This window comes from Puma concolor, chromosome A2, assembly GCF_028749965.1.
Source record: "Puma concolor isolate L17-30 chromosome A2, mPumCon1.1.hap2, whole genome shotgun sequence".
Lineage (NCBI taxonomy): Eukaryota > Metazoa > Chordata > Mammalia > Carnivora > Felidae > Puma > Puma concolor.
In genome coordinates this window covers 59,241,533-59,261,373 of record NC_141668.1, presented here as the reverse complement: position 1 = coordinate 59,261,373, position 19,841 = coordinate 59,241,533, and the positions used below count along the sequence as shown (strand labels likewise).

Genomic DNA, 19,841 nt, shown 5'->3' with positions numbered 1-19,841 from the left:
GGCAACTAGATTACTTTTATACCTCTTATCCAAATTATTTAATTGTTCTCCACACTGCTTCTAGAGTGACCTTTCTAAAATTAAAATTTTAGTATAACTATTACCAGCCTCAAGACTTTGAGTGGCTCACCTGACTTCTGGATGACTTCAGACTCCAGCATTGGTATGTACGTAAAATGGTGCAGCCACTTTGGAAAACAGTCTGGCAGTTCCTCAAAAATTAAACATAGAGTTACCATATGACCCAGCGGTTCCACTTCCCTCAGGCATATAGAGGGAATTAAAACCACGTTTTTAGACAAAATGTGTACATGAATGTTCTTATCCATTTATAATAGCCAAAACGTGGAAACAACCCAAATGTCTACCAGCTGGTGAATAGATAAACAAAATGTGGTACAGGCACACAAAGGAATATTACTGGGCCATAAAAAAGAATGAAACACTGATATATAAGACATGAAAACAGTATGCTCAGTGAAAGAAGCCTGACTTATAAGGCCTTTTGTAAGGTCTCATTTGTATAATTCCACTTAAATGAAATATCCAGAGATAAGAATAGAGTAGTGGTTGTCAGTGACTAGGGGGAGGGGAAATGGCCTGTGACCGCAAAAGCATATGGGTTTCTTTTGAAGGGTGATGAAGAGTTAGGTAGGGCTGTTGGTTGTACAACTCTGTGAATATACTAAACAAATCATTCAATTGTACAGTTTCAGAGGGTAAATTTTATGGTATGTGAATTATACCTCAAAAAATAAATCAGAGACCATAACAGACATGACTTTTGCTGATCTTTCCAGTCTCTTTTCCCAGTCCTTTCGTCTTCCCACACCCCTACCTGCCCCTTTCCCCCTTGTGTCGGTTACGAATCTACTAACTGTTGGAAGAGTTGCGTGCTATCTCTCAGTCTTATCCATTTACACATTTCTGCCAGAAGAATTCTGTCCACTCTTTTCTCTCTCAGCCCATCTAGAGAATTCCTGATTTTCCTTCAAGTTTCAGTGAAGATCTCACATCCTCTGGAGTTCCTTCCTATACATCACTGTTGCTGGATTACTTACAAGGATTAGGTAGACCCTCCTGAAACAAGGAGGAGCACCCTACAGTATGAAAAGACATTAACTTTGTTGCACTTATCCAGATTTTGCAACCAGAAAATCTAGAAAGAAGCTCCTTTAACTTCACTGTGCTTGTAAGTTCATGTTTTGTAGTTTTTTATTTTAAATAAAATATGGTGGGCCAGGTATGGGGAACGATATTTTAAAGCAAACATTTTATAAGAGTCTTAATCCAGTTTTGCTGACTCCACGCTCCATTCCTCCAACCCTGTGGGGATTAGGAGCATGTCCTTTGTGACCCCCAAATACCCTCAGCATCCATTGTCATCCTGAATGCTAACTGTTCATTTTTCTGTCTCACTATCTGGATTGGGGACTCCTTGGGGATAGCTATGTGTATTTCATTTTTCTATCTCTACAAGTAAATCCTCATAAGTCTCCATAGAAAGCATTGTCAAATTTTGAACGAATGAATGAGCATACTCAGTGGCATCAAACGTAGGCATATGGGAGAGAGAGCTTATATTTGCTATACTGAAAATCAGAGATCTGGGGCCATTTAAGAAATCCTGTGTAATCAGATGACTTTATTAAAACAACCTGATCTCTCCTCTCTCTTCTCTCCTCTTCCCCGCCTTTAAAAAGTTATTTCAAAAAGAATAGATTAATACAATGTGAGAAATTTTACTTTTCTCAGCCTGTGCACCTGAGGAAGGTGTTAGAGGCCTAACAGGAAGGTATTTTTAGGCCTTTAGGAAGGCCTAAAGTGGGTATTAAAATGGCACTTTGCCCAACAGATTTTTACAGTGTCTTCTGTATTTTTCAAAGCAGTCTTTCTTTCCTTTTCATGTCAGAAAATTCATAACTTAAAATTCATGTACTAACATTAACTCCCAGTTTGGATTGTTTTCACTGTGCAGTGACAAATAGCGGCTGGTTAATGTTTTCTCTTTGAAAAATGTGATTATACTAAATTATTTATAAGTAATCCCTGACTTTTTTACCTTTGTTTAAAAAATGTTTAATGTTTATTTATTTTTGAGAGAGAGAGAGAGAGAGCACAAGTTGGGGAGTAGCAGGGAGAGAGGGAGACACAGAATCTGAAGCAGGCTCCAGGCTCTGAGCTGTCAGCACAGAGCCTGTTGAGGGGATCGAATTCACCAGCCGTGAGATCATGACCTGAGCCGAAGTCGGACACTTAACCGACTGAGCCACCCAGGTGCCCCTTTACCTTTGTTTTTTAAAACTAGAAATACTTTCCTATCCTACATTGTTTCATTTCCCAGAATCCGACTCTAAGACAAAGGTTTGGAGAGCAGGTAGTTTCTTTAGGATGCAAAGAATACATGGATGGGGGTAGGAAAGGCAGTCAGTAAAGGATGTGTATTAAGCCAGCTACCATTTGGGGCAACTGAAGCTTAATTTGGGGGTGGGGGAAATTGCAAGAAAGCATCCCTTAGAGTTGTGTATCCAAGACACCACAGAACCAGTTACTCCTTAGTTGAGGCTGCTTCTAGCCTGCTGTGGAGAGGGGAGAAAACCCTCAGGTGACTAAATGGAAGTGTTGGCTGTTGAAAGTCTGTGGGCATTCATTTGAGTGGTAATGGCCACGGGATGTGGGCAGGCATCAACAGTATCTGCTACATCTGGAGGTGGCGCACTGGAGTGTAAGGAGTGCTGAAGGGTGACAAGTGTCAGAATTTAAGTTAGCCTTACTCAAGCATTTACCCAGCCATCGGTTAAGTACCTACTATGTGTGCAGTACTGTTCTGGGATAGACTGATTTGCATGTTGAACCACTTAGCTTTTTTAAAAACTCAGGTTCTTCCACTTACAAAGATAACTTGTTTTCTTCCTTTAAAAGTTGAGATACAGATGGGATGATATTCCTGCAACTACTTTGAAATGTTTAAAGCAGAATTTCAAATTTATTATTGTGGTATTTACCCAAATTTACCCTGAGAAAACAATGAAAATGAGGTTAGACCATAAACTTTTCTCTTGTCTGGGATGTGTTAGCTGGTCAAAAGCTTTTTTTTCTGAGGCTGTGCGAGTTTGGTCTCTATGTGCGGTTTGTATAAGCCAGTAAATTTATAAGTTCCATGAAAGGAATAAGGTACCATGGGGATGGTTATTTTTAGTCAGTTGGCAGTGAAGGCATCCCAGGGAAAATAGATAAAATGAACCTTAAAGTAATAGGTAGGAATTAGCCATGTGGAAATAGGGAAATGAGGAAGAGGCAGTGTATTCCAGGAGAGCTTGTGTTCAGTCCAAGAGGCAGTGCAGAACCCACTCAGTGCCCAGGTTAAGCTTTTGACCCATGGGTTGGTCATGACAGGGTGACATTTTGTCTCCCTTTCTAACTAGCTGTGTGGTATATGACTGGTTACTTAAGTTTTCTCTACCTTTCTGTCCTTAATTATAATTTGGGGATCCTAGTACTATCTATACTACAAGACTGTTGTAAAGATAAATGAGATACATTATATAAGGCAGTTAGAATATATTCTCAGTAACCTCATCTGTAGCTTTTGGTATCAGTATAGTTTCAGATTACAAGTCATATTTTCTAAAGATGCACCTATTTCCATACAACAGATTTCTCAAAGTATATGGAACATTAATCCTACAATATCTGCAAGAAGAAGAGATCATGAAGTTAAAAGAATTTGATAAGCTCCGTGTACCATAGATAGATGTCATGGAGAGTCATATTAAGATATTAATATCTCTGAAAAGTCTGTGAGTAAATAAACCCTTTTAACCTTGTTTAATACTGTGTATTAAATTTCTTTAATCACCAGTTTCTATTAGATACCTATTCACATTGGATGTTTTTTGGGAAATGTTAATTGAAAGAGCTTCATATAGTGGATCAAGCAAGTTACCAATAACTATACATCCACATTAATATTGCTCTATCAGAGAAATCATCTTAAGGACTTGTAAATGTGTTTAATATGACAAAATATTATTAAGATATTGCTCAAAATATTTTTTGAGAGTTTCTCTGTAGATATACCTTTGAGCCAGTTTATTAGTCCCCCCACATCAATCATTATGTGATCTGGTACATATTTCATTCCTCGTTTTCTACAGAGAATTGTATCACTTGTGCTGTGATTCCTCCTAGGCCTCATATCTGTTCAGAATGATGTTTTTTTGGCCTCACTTGAGATAATTTAAAGAACATTCCCCAGACAGTTCTGAAAGTCGACTTCCAAAAATACTTGGAGTAATGCCACCATCATTAAACTAAGTGGCTAACTTTCAAGGTGAATGGTTTTAAAAGGGGCAACAGCTACTTAGTTGTGTATTTTCTCTGCAGAATAAATGGCTTGTCATTTCATAGTCCTACAAGGAGTGCTGAATTCCTACTCTGTGCTTGTCTCTGTGGTCAATATAGTCAATTTTGGGCAAGTGTTCATAGTCTAGTTGGGGAGAAGTAAATATTCAAAAGTAATCATTATAGGAGGGGATAAATATAGTCATAGAAGGGTCAGAGCATTATGAAAATAGAGTGGGAGGGGTCTTTGTTGGAGGTCAAAAAAAAAAAGAGCATGCAATGAGCCTTGACCACCAAGTGGAGAACAGAGAGAGGATATTCCAGGTTGAGAGAAGTCAAAGTATAGAGGCCCAGAGATGTGAAAGAGGGTGGGGAACTACAGCCATGTAAATGCAAATAGAGTGAAGATGCTTCCTAGGAAAGTGGAAGGTGGTGAGACTGGGAAACCAGATGAGGTCCTGACCACAAAGGGCTTTATAAGTTCTAGGGGATGGAGTTTGGAGTTTCTTCTCTAGCTGGTAGCACACCACTGACAGACTACTGAACAGAGATGGCCACAGTCATCCTTGTAAAGAGGTTGTTTTGGTAGTACCATGAATTTGAGTCGGAATAGGGGAAAACAGGAGGCAGGGAGCTCAGGAGGCTACTGTAGTGGTCCAGGCAAGAATGAGTCTAAGCTAAGTTAGCAAGAGTGATGGTGAGGAAGAAGGAAAAGCTTTGCAAGTTGTTTAGGTGATGAGAAGGTAGATTGTCGTCAGTGACTGGATAAGAAAAATAAGGGGAAAGGGTAGTCTTGGATTCTTTCAGATGAGGCAGGGTTAGATATTGGCACCATTTGGTATGATTGAGAGTCAAGAGAGAAACACATTTTGTGGGGCATTTACTGAGCTCTGTTTTGTACTTGTTTAGTTTGAAATGCTTATTTCAATGTATACCATTAATGATTCCCAGAGTAGCTACTCTGTGCTAGATAATGTGCTAGACCCTGAGACTATGGCAAGAAAAGAGTCACAATGTTCCAGGTGCCTGTGAAGCTTACAGCTTAGTGGGAGAGACAGACACAAACACATAATTACCCAACTCATTACTTAATTAGTAAATAAATAAGAAGGGGACCTAACTCATACGGCATTGTGCAATCCATTCTGGTACTTAGCAGAACAGCCTGGTCTGCTAAAAGAGATTTGAGGTCATTGGTAAATTGTTGCTTAACTAAACCCATTAGTGACATTGCCTAGACTGGGTTTGCAAAATGAGCAGGAAAAGGGACTGAGGTTAGAATAACATGAATGTTTAAGGAGAATGGTGAATGAAAAAAGTTCTATGATGAATGTGGAAAACCTTGGCAGAGTAGTTGAAAGAAAGTTGAAAGTTGAAAGTAGTTGAAAGGCAGTGTGTGTAAAGTGTTGGGAATGTGGCAGAGAGGTCAAATAAGACAGGTGTGCAAAAGCTCCCATGAACTGGTAACGGAAAGTCTGTGTTGGCTCTAGCAAGAGCAGGTACGTATTGTATAAGCCATATTTCCATGCACTGGTGACCTGGAACTGGTTTACACTGACTTGTGAGAGCCAGCTTGTTAAATTTTCAGCAAAGATGCAGGCTGGTTGTTAAACATAGCCATTACTGTCAACTGAATTATGTATCATTACAATTAAAGACATTTTATTAAAAATCAGTATAGTAAATGTTCAAAATTCATCCTTCCTAATTATTTTACTACATTCTCTTATTGTCTATGCTCTTAATGTTATTTTTGTCTAGTTTATCTGGATATGGATGTACCATATAAAATTGTCCTACTGCCTACCTCTTCTGGAGTCTATGTTCACTGACTTCACTTTGGTATCTTGAAATTTCCCATAGTGAGAGTATTGATACCATGGAAATTGGCAAATGCTGCAAATGTGAGATTTTGTTGTGCTGATTTTCCAGACTTAAAGGGATAGATATATTGTTAATAATGCAGACTAAACTCAAAAGAATGTTGGATATGTAGCAATTGCATTGTAAATGGTACAAAAATTGAAGAAATATTTTTCCAAATATTCTTCATATATGTAAAATATTATCTAATTCAACAGAGAAGTTGTTCCCAATATTGATGAGCAAGAGAAGTTCTGACATACATATTCATTGTTTCACTTTCATCTTATTTATTAATGTAAAAGAAAATATCAACCAACATTCATTCATATCAGAGCACACCAGAGTTGGTAAATATCAGTGAAAGCACTTTCTAAGAAACAAGTTGGAAAAAAAAAGAAAGCAGTTTTCTGTGTGGAATTTAAGGTAAAGAATGTTGTATATTTCATTATTATGTGTAAATTCTGTGCTATGTCTCTTTTATACTAGTAAAATTTATAATAAACACACACGCATATATAAACACATATTTTTTTTTATTGGAGCTGATTGCTAAACACTTAATAGCACACAATGGTTGTATATATGGGATGTTTGGAAACAAGGGATCTACTCTTTTGAGAAGCAGAGAAGGGATGTTCCTTAGGTACTAGGTTATAGGTAGCCAGAAGACATTTGCAGATTTGGGGGTTTTTTGTTTGTGTTTTTGTTTGAATGGATTTATAGCCCTAATGAAGAAAGCTAGTAGAGAGGGAGAGATTGATGGTGTAGAAGGTAGAAGTAAATGTTGGAAGAAGGTGACAAACATATGGTAGGAAATGAAATGCAGACCTGTGAGAAAATTGTGGGAAAATTGAAAAATAGGAGGAGCCTTATTTTTCTAAGGATGAGGAATGATAACATAAGATGTGATAAATTCAAGTACAGGTACATTAAACTCATTTACATCAGTGAATTGTAATTGAAGAAGTGGGAAGGATGAGCTCAAGAAAAGAAACTCAGAAAGGAACCAGTTAATTTATGAATAACTTATAGAATGAGAGGTGAATATGTGATTGACCAGGGTGAATTTTCATGTTGATTTAATTTCTGAAATATGAGTTGAAATTTTAGTCTGTTTTTCGGTGGAGATATTTAAATAAAAAAGGAGTCAATTTAAAGGTACCTCATGCATTTAAATGCCAAGTATTGTTTCTTTTACTTAGCCCTGCAATGTGATGCTACATTTCCATGGACACAGGTTGAGCTTCTACAAGATGATCAGAAATGGGGTATAATTTGAGGTTGACTAAACTGCATTCATTGCATGCATGGATAGTTTGAACACAAGGTAAAATGTTATCCAGACTGCTGAAGAAAACAAGTCTTATTTTGGAACATGACTTTCTTCAGCATTATAATTTATGACTTTTTCACTTGGATTCTTGCTTTTAACACACTCATACTTATATATATGCTTCAATCAAAGAAATGCATACATAACATTTTTGCTTATCCTGTCTCAGTTCTATTAGTTTGTCATTATTAAGATTTACAGTCCTTATTTGCCTCTCAGTTGAAATATAGTAAAATAAAGAACTATTTTACATTTGCATGGTAGTTTAACATTTCAAGTCTTTTAAGATCTGTTTTCTCAAATACATATTAAATAATTGGCCTAAGTATTCAGAGATATTGGTACTGATGATGCTAAATGTGGATATTGGTATTGAAAATTCAGACAGCTGTCTCCTTGTTGCCATTGTAGTGACCATCATTGAATCTGACACTGTGTTACCTACCTCCTTCGTAAATCTAATACCACTTCAGCCATCTGGCTGATGATCCTGGCATCTTAGCCTTGATGTTTAAAAGAATAATGCCTTACTCTCTATTTCCGTTATTAGAGTTAGAACACTGTTGTGGCCCTGCTCCAGTAGCTGGTCCTTGTGTTTGTTGATTGATTCATGGTTGCAGGAGGCTATTGCTGTTCTCAACCTCACGTTCATGTTCTAGGTAGAAAAAAGGGGGTGGGGCAGGGGAGGGACAGCACCAGGCAGGTGGTGTCTTGTTTAATCACAAAAGCAAAAGCTTTAGAGAACCTTAGCACTTCCTTAGCAGTGTTCTGCTTATACCTCGTTGTCCACTCCTAGCTACAGAAGAGATTGAAAAGTGAATATTTAGTTTCCCAACATCTATAGCAAGAGACAGCATAGGAGAGAATGGCTTTGGTTAGCCAATTAATAGTGTTTGCTAAAGGGGAGGCTCTAAGGCCCTGTGTAGCTCCAACCTTTGCACTTGTATTTCTCACCAATTTAAGGCTGTCTTATTTGGGAAGGCAGCCTTTTCAGTCTCCATACCTACTGGCCTAGGAGAAACTTTTTTGGCCTCCATCTAGATTTTACTTTTAATTGGTAAGTAAAGCCATCAGACAGTTCCTGCTGGACAAGAGGATCCATTCTTCAGTGTCAGTCTAGATAGAGCAGTTCAGGAAGTGAGACACAATCCTGGACTTGAAAGGGGACCAGTGTTAACAGGCTCTCTTTACCAAGTGTGGCTGCTGGGAAGGCTCCTGTGAAAAAGTTCAGCAAGGAGGAAAGTATTCTGAGAATCTGCCTGATAATACTTTTTGTATCTGAATGCTTTAAACAAGTATAGCTGCACACATTACTTGGTTATTTTCTGGTTGTTTCCAGACTTCTTGTTTGAAATATGTTAGTTTCTGTGCAGCTAAAATATGTTAGAAAAGAGTGAAATTTAAGTAAACTATTCATGGACTACTTGGGAGCACTGAGAATGGGTCTAAAAGGAATATTTCTAAAATCCCTGTCTACAGGCATCTGGGTGGCTCAGTTGGTTAAGTGTCCAACTCTTGATTTCAGCTGGCTCCTGATCTCACATTTTGTGAGACTCAGCCCCGTATTGGGCTCTGCTCTGAGCTTGGAGCCTGTTTGGGATTCTCTCTCTCCCTCTTTCTCCCTTTCTCCCTGCCCCTCACTCACTCATGCTCTCTCTTTCTCTCTCGCAAAATAAATAAACTTAAAAAAAAATCCCTGTCCTGATCAATCTTGCACTATTCATACCTGCAAAAATATTTCTGACCCTCTAGGCATGGAATAATTCTTTGTTTTGGATTTATGAGAATAATTTTTAAATGACAAAGAAATTTGCAGTGTGTGTAAGTGAAAAGCCAATTATTAAATTATTTGCATAATTAAATTCTACCAGGAAGATATAACGAAGTATATATATTTTTTCTGAGATCTTAGTGTATTCCAGTATTGAGCTAAGCAATTCATACATATCATTTGATATTCTTGAAGTAGTTACTATTATTTTCCCCTTTAGTAGAATGTGATGCTCACAGAGATGAAGTTTCTTGCCCAATATTTCAATGCCAGTACTTCATAGCAGCTGTGATTTGAAACCAGGCAGTTTGCCATACCTGCCAGGTGTGGATCCGTGCTCTTAATAATAATAACATTAGGCATTATGCCAAAGATTTTATAGTCATTTCATCTATTATTCATTAAAATCCTCGATGTTGGTACTATTATCATCATCCCTCTTTTACAGCTGAGAACACTGAGTGTTAGAGAGATTGAGTGGCTGTTTTAATTTATTGCAGCTTCCAAGGCATGGCTTCCAAACCAGGCAGTCTGATCTGACTCCACGTGGACCCTAGACACTTCACTACACTGCTTGTATGTAGTCAGCCCCATGTTTGGCTCGTATCTCTATAGTTATTCAAGTATGTATATGAAATGTAATGTTTATTCCTAAAGAGAAAATTTCATCCACATTATAAAATTCCAGAAAAGGCCTCTCATGTTTCTCAATGATTTTGTGCTGAGAGACTTTACTCTGCCAGATCAAATTTGGTAACTGTTTTCTGGTGAAAATTTAATACAGATTGCTTTGTGCCTTGCATGTATGACCAGAGCTTAGATTAGTTCATTTTTTAAGGTGAATTGAGTGAATTTCTCTTTATCAAAATTAACTAAATTCATATTAGAAACATTCCAGGCTGAGAGAATCTGACACAAAAATTCAGCAGTGATGAATGCCTGACTGGAACAGTTATATTTTATGTGACTTGCTGATGTTTTACGACAAGGGAAAAGTGACCATTTTTATTCTTTAAGTACCACTTCGCTCAAAGGATATTAATAGATAGCAACATGTACTCCCTTTTACTTTGAGCTGTGATTGGAAAGAAAGTGTTTCTCAGTCTCAAATCTATTTCATTACAGATACATTCGTATGAAATTATAGTTCATTTTAGGTCAGTGGTGCTTTGGTTTTGGTTCAGATATGTATAAAATAAAATACAATGCAAATGTGTTACATGGGGAAAAACCAACTCTGTATTATTCCAGGCACATTTCATCACCTTTCTTTCACCCAAATTCAGTGCTATATTTTATAGTGACTGACTCACAGGGGAAAGATCTATGACTTCTATCTTGCTGCATGACCTTGGGAAAAGTTAGCTTAAATGTATGAAAGGATATTTCAGACATTGACTCAGACTAAATAAATGTGCTAAATTTGATAAAGTGAGTGGGAAATTTTTCTCACCACATGGAACCACTAATGGGCTTGGGAAGTAAACATGGTTAAGTAGACAGAGTTGCCTTTTTATTACAATAATTCTGAGTTGGCCCATTAGCATGAATAACATTTCAGTGAATTTCTCATTTAAGACTGACCCTCCCTCCAACACCCCCCCTGCAAAAAAAAACCCAAAAAACAAAAAACAAAAAAACTAAAAAACCCACAAAAAACTGGCTACACAAACCAAACAAAAACAAAGTAAAATGTCTCCAGATGAGAGAGGTGTTGTGGTTGAATTGTGTTCCTCCAAAACAGTATGTTCAAGTTCTAATCCCTGGTACCTGGGATTGTGACCTTATTTGGACAAAAGGGTCTTTGCAGATGCAACCAAAATAAGATGGGGTCTGGGGCACCCGGGTGGCTCAGTCGGTTAAGTGTCCCACTCTTGATTTTGGCTCAGGTCATGATCTCACGGTTGTGAGATGGAGCCCCACATCCAGCTCTGCACTGACAGCTTGGAGCCTGCTTGGGATTCTCTTTCTCTCTCTCTCTGCCTCTTTCCTCACTTGTGTGTTTTCTTTCTTTTTCTCTCTCAAAATAAATAAATAAACTTAAAAAGAAGGTAAGATGAGGTCATACTGCAGTAGGGTGAGCCATTAATCCAGTAGGGCCAGTGTCCTTATAATAAGAGGAGAAGAGAGAGAGAGAGTCAGGGACATGCAGGGAGAAAGCCATATGACAGCAGAGGCAGAGATTGGAGGGATGCAGCCATAAGGCAAGGAATGCTTAGGACTGCCAGCCACCACCAGAAGGTAAGAAGAGGCAAGGAAGGATTCTACCAAGTCTCAGAGGGTGTATGGCCCTGCTAAAACCTTGATTTCAGACTTCTGTCCTCTGGAACAGGGAGAGAATAAATATCTGTTGCTTTAAGCCACCTCATCTGTGGTAGTTAGAGCAGCCCTAGGAAACTAATGCTAGAGTGCATTTGAATGGTGGTGGAGAGTTCATGGTAGTGCTCTGTGGACTTGCTCTTTCCCCTTGTTCCACATTTTCCTTTTTCTCCTCATCAGAAACATGAGAATACTGGGTTCTTTTTTCCACGTCCAGCACATAGCTTTGCAACATCACTTCATCTCTCTGGGTTTCATTTGCTATGTGGGTGAAGGTAAGATGTCACACTGTTCTACGTAACATTAATGGCTGACATTTATGGGACTTCCTTATGCCAGGCCCACTGCTTAATGTGTATTATTTATATACTCCTCACAAGAATCCCATGAAGAATGTATTTTTATTATCCCTACTTTACCAATGGCCCAAATAATGACATTTGTCTCTGACTTCTTACTTTTTCTTGACTTGTCCCTTTAGAGACTAGAACATGGGAATCAGAGCTAAAATAGTGGTAGTATTTATGTTTCTTTGACAGATACCTAACCTGACTTAATCTGAGTAGAAAGGATGTAAAAGCCATTGGAAAGGAATGATAGATAAACATGGTGCTCTTGCTTTGGCCATGTCAGTTTCCACATCTGCAGAATAGAGGGTTCCTATTTTCCTTTTGAAATTCTCTTTCTTTGCTATACCTTATTCCCCTTTTTATTGTGAAAATTGTCAAATAATTTCCTTATTTTCTAGCCTGCTTAAAAATTTCATTATTGGAGTGACTTCAAGGTAGGATATAATAGAGGAATTTAGTAATATAGTTGCAATTATTGATGTTCACTGTGTGCTAAACACTGCATTCTGTGCAGCGACCTATGCGATCTATGTTATTATAACACAGTTTAAAGATTAAGGCTTATAAAAGTAACTAGGTCAAAATTACTAGTCTCCAAATCTTCATTTATTTTGCCACCAGACTCTGTTTTTGCATTTTCTTGTTAGAGAGGGCCATTAACACTGTGACATGGATTAATTTATCACATTAATGATTGACTTGGAAGATATGTATCTGGGCTCTAAGAGGATACTGACCAGCGTAAGTACATAAGGGAAATCTGGCATCTGAAAAATGGTGCTCTGAATAGAGTATCTTAGGCTTGGGGAGGGGGATACATACCATAAAAACCACAGGTGGGTCCGCATGGGGATACCAAAGATGAACTTTTTTTCTTCCAGAATATTTTGTCTAAAGCTACTCTAGAGTTAAACTCATTCATCCTTCATTACCATATTTAGGAGCAGCAAAAACTGATGTTTCTTGCTATAATTTTTTGTTGCTGATCCTCTACTCAAGAACATGGTAGCAAACCTTACAATCTGCCCCTAACATGGACCTTCTAGTAAATGCTAGGTTACAACCCTGTAATAGAAAAGTTGTTATATTTGAAATCAGAGTGCATCAGTAGTCATTCCATGCCTTTTCCTTGGAAGGCATAGACACTGTGTCCCATGCTTCTAATAGTAAAAATTCTTAGAAATACATCAAGCAGTAGTGTTTGAGTAGGTCTTCGAGGCAAAACTGATCTGACCAAGCAATGTACATTGGTGAAGTGAAATATGAAATGCTATCTGTTCTATCCTAGCTGCGGATGTTTGCCATAGAAAATGTTTGTGATGGCATACTAGAGAGACTGAAGCTATCAGTTTCTTGCTGACCAAACTTGCCTTGGTTAAATCTGTCTTCTGTCTTCTAGACCCTAGAGAGCTGTCAGTCTCCTGAAGAACTGGGTAATATAGTGAAGGAAACAGGAAGAAAGTTGGAGCAACTTAGCTAGTTTACCAAAAGGAATTAGTGGGAAAATGCACTTGGACAGTGAATAGACACTGGAAAGTCTGACTGTCTAATTTGGATTTTTCCTAAATACTTGTCATGGTGAGATGAAATATCTGTTGAACTAGGAGTAAGTGTGTCAGTATTTTGGTCACCGCTCTGCTACAAATTAACATTAGGACTGAAAAGTAGTGCTTTGTGGCAATAATTTTTTTTAGCTGTGTGTGTGTTTGTGTGTGTGTGTGTGTGTGTGTGTGTTTGTGTGTGTGTGTGTGTGTTTTAATTTGAGAGGGAGAGAGAGAAGGCAGGGGAGAGTGGAAAGGGAGAGAGAGAGAGAGACAGAGAATCTCAAGCAGACTCTACACAGCATGGAGCTCCATGCAGGGCTCAGTCCCATGACTATGGGATCATGACCTGAGCCAGAATCAAGAGTCGGATGCTCAACTGACTGAGCCACCTAGGTGCCCAAAAACTGTGGGTATTTTATATTCCCTGTAACTTCCCCCAAATTTCTTTACTACCTGTAAAAGACCATAGGTATCTTGTTGAGAGTACATGTCATCAGGTGGTGATCAAACTGCTGGATGTTGACTATGGCGTCGCCATGCTGCCCATATTTGCCACCAAAGAACATTTTCTTTAGTAACATGTCAATGGTACTACAATGTTTATCTGGACACTAGTATTTAATGGATAATGATAATGATGACTATTACCATTACAGTGTAAGCATTTATTATCAGCCAGGTAGTTCAGCGATATACCACAGGGGAAGGTTTTGCCTCTAAAGTACTTTTGGCAATGTCAGGAGACATTGTAGGTTATCAAGAGAAGGGAGGAGTGCTACTGGCATCTAGTGGGTAGAAGCCAGGGATGCTGCTAAACATCCTACAATGTACAGGACAGACCCCACAACACAGTTATGGGGCTTAAGATGCTAGTAGTGCTGAGGCTGAGAAACTGTGCTGTATAGCCTGTTGCTTATTTATACTTTGTATACACGGTGATCATAGAAGGTATTAAGACCATCTTACGCCTGAGGCCCAGAAAGGTTAAGTCAGTTTCTCAGTGTTAAACAGTTCATATAGAGACAGAGCCGACATTCCCATCTCAGCCTCTAAAGCCTATTCCTTTTAAACTAAGAGATGGTTCTAAACCCAAACCTTTTCTCCCCCTACATTGGGAAACATCCTTCACCTCAGTTTTTCATGTTTAGTGTGAGATTTTCTGTCCTTTACCCAGAAGTTTGTAGTAATATATTTGGGTTGGGGGTAGGTAGTGAGGAGGAAAGATAGGGTGTTTGGAGATTTTCAAAAACTTGAGGTATTATACTTAAATGTAATATTTTTGGCAAAAATCTGTAGTCATAAGCAGTGTGGGTGAAATACAAATGTATATTTAGAGTTTAGTGTTGCTCATACATATGCATTGTTTTTAGATTAAGAATGAGAGCTTTTAGTTTTTCTTCTCTTTGTATCTTTCAAGAGCAATTTGATTTGCTCTTCTCTTGGGCGTGATGGTGATTTGTAGAGTTTGCTGCTTGTTGAGGAATCGAATACTCTTTGTGGAAACTTGAGGGTGAGAGTTTGCATGCTGGCAGTAAGGTAGTTTTGGGGCATTTTGCACTTAGAGCATAACAGAAGATACAGAGATGTGAGGAAGACCAAATTGTACTTCGGGGAGGGAAGTGTAGAGAGCTTCAAGAGGAAACTGTTTTATTTGCTTCTTTAGTCACTGATAAATTTTAATTTTGAGATAAAGCATGACAGATAGGGGTTATTGGAGTATAAGAGGTGGGAAATTAATTTGAATTATTTTATTTGAAAACTTACATTTTTGTGAGTGGGAAGTATGGCTTAGGAAAATTGACAAGACTCATTCCCTCTGTGATACCCATTCTTTTTTTCACCAAAATATTAAATTGCTTTGAAACAGTGTATTTTGGGACTGGTGCTTTGGAAAATATAGATAGCCATGCTGGATAGGCTTCTGCTTACCTGTGCGGAGTTGAGTTTTATTGTGGAGCCTTGGGACAGCAGCTTCAATTGCTTTGTACGATAATCACATAGAACAAAGGCAACTCTTTGATTTACCTGGTGTTCATTCTATTTGGTAGATTTAGTAAGCAGAGAAAGGACAGGTCATGGAACCAAAGTAACATGAGTACCATAACAACATGCAAATAACACTTCCAAATTAACGGTAGAGGAGTTGAACACAGATGGCTTCTAAGCAGCATCCAAAAAATTGAACATTTTAAGAGAGCAATACACAGAGATATGCTCAGTGTGGCAGTCAAGTTAACCAAAAGAATGAATTCCTGCTTTCAACATTAATTTCAAAGCATTAAGAACACTGAGGTTTAATCTTTACTGTCTTATGTTAGCTATAGACATCATTATTTTAACTGGCATTCACTAATTATTACAGTTTACTTTTAAGTAAAAAATGGTTGCTGTATTATAAAAGAATAATTTTGGAAACTCTGAAACTTAATAGTTCACAAGGAAAAAATGAGGAGATCTTGAGGCGAAGATAAGATTCTCTGTATCATACCAAACCTTGATTTGAATTGTAATTGTTCATTTCTTTTTTACCCTTTTATACTACCTTTGTATTTCTTCAACATGCCAATCCCAGAAGCTTACATCCAGATCTATGGTTTCAGCGGAATTTAAATATAAGTTTCAGAAAATGCAGTAATGAAAAGTCCCTGTAGCATTCAATTGTAATATTTTATACCAGGCAGAGAAAAATGTTAATTCATTTTCACATAGAGTTGAAAGATTATGCTAGACTTGATTTTCTTTAGAGACCATATGCATATTTACCAGAAGAATAAACTCTGGTTGTCAGTTATGTGTGTAGGTTGGTGAGAATTTAGATATGTTAGATGAGGGCAGTATTCTTGTAAGAAAGAAGAGGAGACAAAGTAATGAAACTGACAGTTACTGAGTACTTACTAGATTTCAAGTACAGCACTGGGGGATGCTATATCATGTAAATGTCACAACAGGTCTGAGACCTAGATGGTATTTTTTTCATTCTATTGTAGAGGAAATAGAAAAAGTTACAATATCTAGGAAGTACCTTTTCTGCTATACCCCGATCTATCTTTAGTATCCGGACCAAGAAATGGAGATTTTTTTTGGCAGGTGTGGGTTGGGGGGTGGGAACCAAATTATAGTTGTTGGCTGACTTGAACACAAAACTCCAAGGGTTTGGATTAATCCTTAAATACAAAGGTTTTTCTATTTTGGGTTTTAAATTTATTTTGGTGTAATATTTTCATACATTCATTCAAATTACTGCTTGAAACATTTCCCAATGGCCCTGAAGACATTGCTTACAATGACAGATTTTGGCACGATGGGCACTATTTAATTTGTAAAGTAACCCCTCCTCCAATAGCAAATTTTAAGATATGGTAGGTTATCTGAATTCTGATTTTTAATGTTTATTTGGTACTGCAAGATATTACTACCCCCTTTTATTCAAAGTTATTTTATCCAAAATGGCAAAGGGACACTGATTAATTTAAAGCGAGAAGTCCAAATGTGATTTTTGCACCTGATAGCTCATTTCCATCCTTGTGTATTTTAATTATAAATAAATATACAACCCCCCAATTTAAAACAGGTTGCATTCAAAAGTTCATTTGGAACAGAGTTTGGAGTTTGAAACATTTTCCATAGAAACAATGTTATGTTTCCAGGCCAACCTACAAAAACCTATTTAAACCATATAGTACAATTTCTGCTCTATAATCGTCATGGGGCCCACACAACATATATTTCTACTGGGAAAATGCGCTTGAAGTTTGGCTTGGCATAGACTAGTGCTTCACTGGGGGTAGAGGTGGGCACTTGAAGCCCTCCTGCTATCTTGGCAATGAGAATTAGCTTTTTATTTTTTCCCTTACAATGTTGCCTAAGGTTCCCATGAACTTAGGTGAAGACTCTTTAGGATAAAGGCCAAGGCAGGGAATGGAGCATCTTCTAAGAATGGATACATGATTCAACATGTTTTGGCTGCAAGCAAGAGACTACTCAATTTGAATAATAGTATGGTTTATCCTCTCGCTTAAAAACTCTGGAATCAGTGGTTTGGCTTTGGTTAATTCAGTAGCTCAGTGAAGCCAAGGTTCTGGGTTAGGTTAGGTTCTTTGAAATCTTTATAGCCTCATGGTGATGAGATGTCCCTAGAAGCCACAAGAATCTTGTCCTTGAATAACAAACTCTGAAAGGTCAAAGAATGAGGAGTGGACTTTTAATCATAATATATAGGAAAATATCTCCCAGAAGGCCTTCTCCCGAGCAGATGTCCCTTTCTCCATTGGCCAAAGTTCTGAGTCAGAGTCTGCTCCTAAACCAGTCACTGGCCACCAAAATCAGACTGGTAGCACTGGCTTAGACTCTAAGCTTCAGATGAATTATCTTCTGGGAGGCGGGGCAGTTGCACACTTTCTCTGAGCACAATACCAAGCTCATCTGGAGATGGGTAGACAAAGAAGGTCTGTTGGGTGAATGTCATCCATGTCCTCCACGCTCCCCGCCACTAGGGAACAATGGCCTTGGGCAAGGGAGAGCTTATAAATTGAGTTTTTGTTTTAGGTTTCTCCAGTGAGCTATGTGATCTTGAAATACTCCAGTTTCTGTAAAATAAGGGAGTAAGATAGATTCATTTATTACTCAGTTTATTCATTCAAAAATGTTTATTGAGCATCTACTTTGTTGCAAGCAGTATTTTTGATACAGAAAATATAAAACGAACCTTGAACAGTCCTTCCCAGCTCTTACATTTCTAAGTGATTCCATGTGATAAGCTGTCATCTTGGTAAAGCTCTGTGGGATGGGATAGAGATGGTGTAGTCACGTAAGGCTGTTTCATGGTGTAAACTTTGGGGGGAGTTTCTTGGCCTTGGCCACTTCATATCACTTCTGTTATTTTCTTTTTCTTCTGAGAATACAGGAGATTGATCTGATCCATTCCATTTGTCCAGCCTCTAGCTGTTGTTCCTGACAGGGTTTCTGTCTTTCCATTATCCATTCTAATACAAGACACAGTGTCAGAGCATTTTTCTTATACTTCTGCCCCAAAAGCAACAGATAACTTGATTGATGTTTTCTAAGTTTTTGTTGTTGTTGTTGTTGTTGTTGTTGTTGTTGTTGTTGTTTTTCGCCTTTTAACTGTTAGCAACAGAGGAAATAGATGGTGGTGTGGAGGGGGCTTCTTCACCCTCTTCATTCATTTCTCTTAGACCTGTAGAGAAATTTGAAAGTGCACAGAAAGAATGATAGGGCTTCCGTGAACTCAAAATACTGAATTAAGATCTACTTACATTTCCATGAGATACCAGATTTGGTGAGAAAGAAGGAGAAGAGTATGTTGGAAGAAATTGACCTGTGACTGAGAACAGCTTTAGGGGCACTGAGGAATGAGGGTTCCCTCCCTTCTTCTCCCCTTTGCCATGGCCATAGCCATTCCTGCCCCAGGAACACTGCCCCAGCCCGGCTGCCATGTGGGTGAGAATCAGAGACTGGAGAAGGGAAAGGGGCTGTGTGTGCAGGCAGCATCAGAGATAGTAGACCACGAGGGAAAGGGAGGGAGAAGGCAGAAAATCCTCTGCTGAGAGAATAGCAGAAGTCCTGCTACATACAGCCTGAGTTTCTGGGCCTTTCATGAAAGTCCATTTTCTAAGGAAAAACATACATATAATCAAATGTAGCAACAAGATGAGTCCTGGCTCGTGATAGTTATGTTTTATTTTCTAAGTGATGATAAATTACATTCTAAAGTAGTTCGGTGCTTGTAACTACTATGCTTTAGAATTCTAGTGCAACCTACTGGGATGGGTAGATGATAGGGGCTTGTAGTTTGTATTATCTATCTACTTATCTGTCTGCCTCGGGAGTTGGCATACAGATAACATCCTGAAAAGGAGAACAAAGTGAATATTTCAGTCTTTGTGGGCCACATGGCCTCTGTTTTAGGTACTCCACTCTGCTGTTGTTGCACAAAAGCACCATAGACGATAGGTAAACAAATGGGTGTGGCTGTGTCCCAGTGACTCTTTATTTATGGACCACTTCTTCATGTTTCATCCACTTTCATATAATTTTCATGTGTCATGAAATATTTTTCTTCTTTTGATTTTTTTTCAACCATTAAAATATGTAAACCCCGCCCTTACCTTGTGGGCTGTGCTAAGACAGGCTGAGGGGCCAGACTTGGCCATTGGGCTGTAGTTTGTCGACCCCTGGTCTATCATCTGTTTTTCTTTCTGCCTACCCATCCATCCTCTTCCCTCTTTCATCTGTGAGCATGAATCTTATTCCATTTAATTCTACACGAGGAATTCTTAATTATTCAAGTTGTCAGC

General features: G+C 38.3%; 1 protein-coding gene and 1 long non-coding RNA gene across 14 annotated transcripts in view; one reads left to right on the top strand and one right to left on the bottom strand.

Annotated features, from left to right (window-relative positions):
- The window catches only part of HDAC9 (histone deacetylase 9), a 708,604-nt gene that overhangs the window by 17,595 nt on the left and 671,168 nt on the right, over nucleotides 1-19,841 (top strand). The gene's annotated exons all lie outside the window — the stretch shown is intronic.
- Nucleotides 17,707-18,716, bottom strand: LOC147583223 (uncharacterized). The gene is made up of 2 exons (XR_015246438.1): nucleotides 18,233-18,716; nucleotides 17,707-18,113 (listed from the first exon to the last, which is right to left on the bottom strand). It is a non-coding gene; the product is annotated as an uncharacterized LOC147583223 (long non-coding RNA).